The sequence below is a fragment of the Mesoplodon mirus genome, assembly GCF_964341445.2.
Source record: "Mesoplodon mirus genome assembly, chromosome: 11".
NCBI lineage: Eukaryota > Metazoa > Chordata > Mammalia > Artiodactyla > Ziphiidae > Mesoplodon > Mesoplodon mirus.
This window is the reverse complement of record NC_138987.1, coordinates 45229622-45234432: the sequence shown is the minus strand read 5'-3', so window position 1 is coordinate 45234432 and position 4811 is coordinate 45229622.

Here is a 4811-nt window from a genome sequence, read left to right as displayed (position 1 = left end):
TATCCAGCTTGATGTTCTCTGAGCTTCCTGTTTTGGTGTCTGACATTTCAGTTGCGGAAATTGTCAGTCGTTATTTTAAATCTTGTTTCTTCCTCTTTCGTTCCTTCCAATATTCCTATTATCCAAGTTACACCTTATGTAATTTTGTCCCATAGATCTTGGACATTGTTTTTGCAGTCTTTGTTCTCCCTGCTTTTTGCTTTTCGAGGATTCTATTATTGAGACATCCTCCAGTTCAGAGATTCTTTCCTCAGTGTTATCCAGTCTGCTAATAAGCCCATCAAAGGCAGTCTTCATATCTGCTACGGCGTTTTTTATGCCTAGCATTTCTTTTTGGTTCTTTCTTAGCATTTCCATCTCTCCGCTTGCATTGCCCATCTGTTCTTACATGTCATCTACTTTATCCATGAGAGCCCTCAGCATATTAAACATAATGGTTTTAAATTCCCAGTCTGATAATTCCAACATCTCTGCCCTATCTGGTTCTGAACCTTGCTCTGTCTCTTCAAATTGTTTTTTTGCCTTTTAACTGTGTAATTTGCCTTGTAATTTTTTCCTGATAGCCAGACATGATGTACTGGGTGAAAGGAACTATAAGTAGGCCTTAATAATGTGGAGGTGAGGTGTGGGAGAGGGGAAGCCTTCTATGGTCCTGTGATCAGGCCTCAGTTCTTTTACTCAGCCTGTGCCTCTGGACTGTGAACTTCACAAGTGTTTCTCAGTCATTTTTCTCCCCTTGGTTGGGACAGGCTGCCCAGAGGAGGCTGGAGCTGGGCATTTCCCTTCCCCTGGTCAGTTAGGCTCTGACAACACCCCAGCAGGTCAGGCTCTGGTTAACAAGTTTTCCTTGAGAGCAGCCTTGTTAAGGAGAGCAGAGTGCTCTGTCACATAGGAAATGGTTCCTTCCCTCCCCCTGCAGAAAGCTTGAGGGGACTTTGCTCTGATATTTACTTGGGAAACTGCTCATGCTCCAGGGGTAAATCTCACAGTATTGTGTGGGCTCCCTTATGACTGGGTCCCCCACAGTTGTTGTTTTTTTTTGTGTGTGTGGTACATGGGCCTCTCACTGTTGTGGCCTCTCCCGTTATAGAGTACAGGCTCGTGACTCGCAGGCTCAGTGGCCATGGCTCACGGGCCCAGCTGCTCCGTGACATGTGGGATCTTCCCAGACTGGGGCACGCACCTGTGTCCCCTGCATCGGTAGGCGGACTCTCAACTACTGCACCACCAGGGAAGCTCCCCCCATAGTTTTTAACTCTCAACAGTTGCTGACAATTTTGAGTCTCCTGAAATCCATCAACTGCAGTTTAACTTTTTCTGCCCCAGAACTGGTTTCCCAGGCCAGGTTGCACTCCTGACCCTCTACTCTGGTAAACCATGATTCACTGTGCTTGCCTGTCTCCCCAGTCTTGGGTGCAAGTTTGACTTGTGTCCGCCAAGAAGAGTTTTTGATTTTTCAGACTGTTCTACTTTTTACTTGTTAGGATGGAGTTACAATTTCCAAGCTCCTCACATGCAGAAATCAAAACTGGAAGTATATATATATGTGTGAATATATATAGATATATTCTTTTTTTCTTTTTTAGTGTATTAGTCTCTTAAACATGGGGGAAAAAAACGAAAGTGGAGTTACAACACATCTTCACAATAATACTAGGTTTTATAGCTGCATATGTATTTACTTGTCTGAACACTTTATTTCTTCACATGGCTTTGAGTCACTGTCTGATGTCCCTTCATCTCACCTGCAGGGCTCCCTTGAGCATTTCTTGCAGGGCAGGTCTAGTGGTCACTAATGCCCTCAGCTTTTGCGTATCTGGGATTGTCTTAATTTCTCCCTCGTTTTTTTTTGGCTGTGTCACGTGGAATACAGGATCTTAGTTCCCAGACCAGGGACCAATCCCATGCCCCCTGCAGTGGAAGTGTGGGGTCTTAACCACTGGACTGCCAGGGAAATCCCTCTCCCTCATTTTTGAAGGATAGTTTAGCCAGATATAAAATTCCTGATCAACAAATTTTTTTTCACTTAGCACTTTGAATATATCAGCCCATTGTCTTCTGGGCTCCAAGGTTTATGGTGAGAAATCTGCTAATATCTTATTGATGATCCTTGTGTGTGGTGAGTCACTTCTCTTGATGCTTTCAAGATTCTTTGCCTTTCGACAGTTTGATTATATAAAGTGTCTCAGTGTGGGTCTCTTTGAGTTCATCTTACTTGAAGTTCATGAGCTTCTTGGATGTTTATATTTGTGTCTTTCATCAAATTTGGGAAGTTTTCGGCCATTATATCTTCACATATTCTTTCTGCCCCCACCCATAACTTCTTCCTCTGGGACTCCCACAGTACATATGTTGGCTTGCTTAGTGGTGCCCACATATCTCTTAGCTCTGTTCACTTTTCTTCAATCATTTTTCTGTTTCTCAAACTTGATGATTTCCATTGTACTATATTCATAGTTGCTGATTCTTTATTCATTCTGCTTAAATCTGCCTTTGAATCTTTCTAGTGAAATTTCCATCTCAGTTGTGCTTTTCAGCTCTAAATTTCATTTTGGTTTTTTAGGTTTTCTATGTCTTTATTGATATTTCCACTTTTTTCATACATTATTTTCTTGACTTTCTCCATGTCCTATTTAGTTCTTTGAGCATCTTTAAGACTGCTGTTTTAAAGTCTCTGTCCAGTATATCCACCATCAGGTCTTTTTTCAGGGAGAGACTGTTGAATTATTTTTTTCCTTTGGGTAAAAAGTATTTTGACCATACTTTCCTGTTTCTTTGTATGCCTTGCGATTTTTTTGTTGTGCACTGGGCATTTTCATCTAACAATTTGGTGACTCTGGAAATCAGATTCTTCCTCTTCCCTAGGCTTTGTGCTTTCCCTAGGTTTTGTTTTTGATTGTCTTTGTGCCAAGGGTCAGCTTGAGGCATAAAGTTAATGTCTTCTTAAGTGTTTTCTGAGCTGTTCCCTGGGCACAAGTAGTCACATTCTAATTCTCCCCATATATGCAGTTATTTTTATATGTCCTTAGTCTTTAATGTCTGGCTCCTGAAAGGGGAAAAGCAAAAAATACAGGGGATTAAAAAAGGGCTCTGGGGACTTCCCTGGTGGCACAGTGGTTGGGAATCCACCTGCCAATGCAGGGGACATGGGTTTGATCCCTGGTCCGGGAAGATCCCACATGCCGCAGAACAACTAAACCCGTGCACCGCAACTACTGAGCCTGTACTCTAGAGCCTGTGAGCCACAACTACTAAGCCCATGTACCACAACTACTGAATCCCGTGTGCCTAGAGCCCATGCTCCACAAAAAGAGAAGCCACTGCGATGAGAAGCCCACGCACCGCAACAAAGGGTAGCCCCCACTCGCCGCAACTAGAGAAAGCCCACGCGCAACAATGAAGACCCAATGCAGCCAAAAGTAAATAAATAAAAAGTAATTTTAAAAAAGGGGGCTCTGGCCCTTTAAATCCCCTGGAAGACGCTCCAGAAGAGGCAGAGGGTCTTGCAACAATGCGGGCGTGCGGGGTGCAGGGGAGGGGGAGGTACAACGGTGCCTGCCTCTTTCTCTGCACCTGTGAGATCAGAAGCAGTGATGAGCCATCAGAGTACAGATCCCCAATATCTGGAGGACAGGGTCCTTTCCTTCCCCGCCCTGGCTCCTGCAAGTTGTGTGCAAGCTGCTCCAGGACCCATGCACAGCTGCCTGCCAGGTGGCTAGGGCTGGGGTGTGGGGCGCTGCCACCCTGCAAGTCTCCCCTGGGGGTTACAAGCCTTCTGTATTCTCCAGAGTTCCTGACAGTTACGGCAGACCCATTCCGGCAGGGGACAGGGACTTGCGGTGCTCCTACTCCGCCATCTTCCCAGACCCTTTCTCATTCTGACACTAATGGATTTTTCTTAATTGAACTATACCTGACGTACAATGTAGGTATACCACACAGTGATTCGATATTTTTATGTTATAAATATGATCACAGTTAAGTCTAGTTACCATCTGTCACCACACAAAGCTTTTACAATATTACTGATTATATACCCTATGCTGTACATTACAACCTGGTGACTCGTTTTGTCAATGGAAGTTTGTGCCTCTTCCTCTCCCTCACCTGTTTCACTCATCCCTCATCCACTCCCTTCTGGAAACTACCAGTTTATTCTCTGTATCTATGAGTGTGTTCCTGTTTCATTTTGTTTTGTTTTTAGATTCCACATTTGCGTGAAATCATGTGGTATTTGTCTCTCTCTGTCCAACTTATTTCACTTAGCATAACACTCTCCAGATCTATCCATTTTGTTGCAAATGGCAAGTTTTTTAGGGCTAAGTAATATTCCATTGTATATATATACACCATATCTTCTCTATCCATTCATCTGTTGATGGACACTTTGGTTGCTTCCATATCTTGCTATCATAAATAATGTTGCTATGAACATGGGGGTACATATATCTTTTCAAATTAGTGTTTTTGCCTTCTTCAGAAAAATATCCAGGAGTGGGATGCTGGGTCATACGGTAGCATGTGATCTTTTGAGGAGCCTCCATACTCTTTTCCACAGTGGCTGCTCTTCCCCTCCAGCACCACAGGCTGCACAGCACTCGCTCTGAACACAAAGACCCAGAAAGTTCTCATACATCACTGCCGCTATCAGAAATGCTGTTGTAAGAATTACTCCTCCACTTCCCCTGGGTCCCACCTGGAGCTAAGGTGAAAATCCAAAGGCTGCATGAATGTGGTTTCTGTGTATGTTGGACCCCAAGAGTAGGACTGTTTTATTATCCTAAGAATAAAAAGCCAGTGTCCTCCAGCAG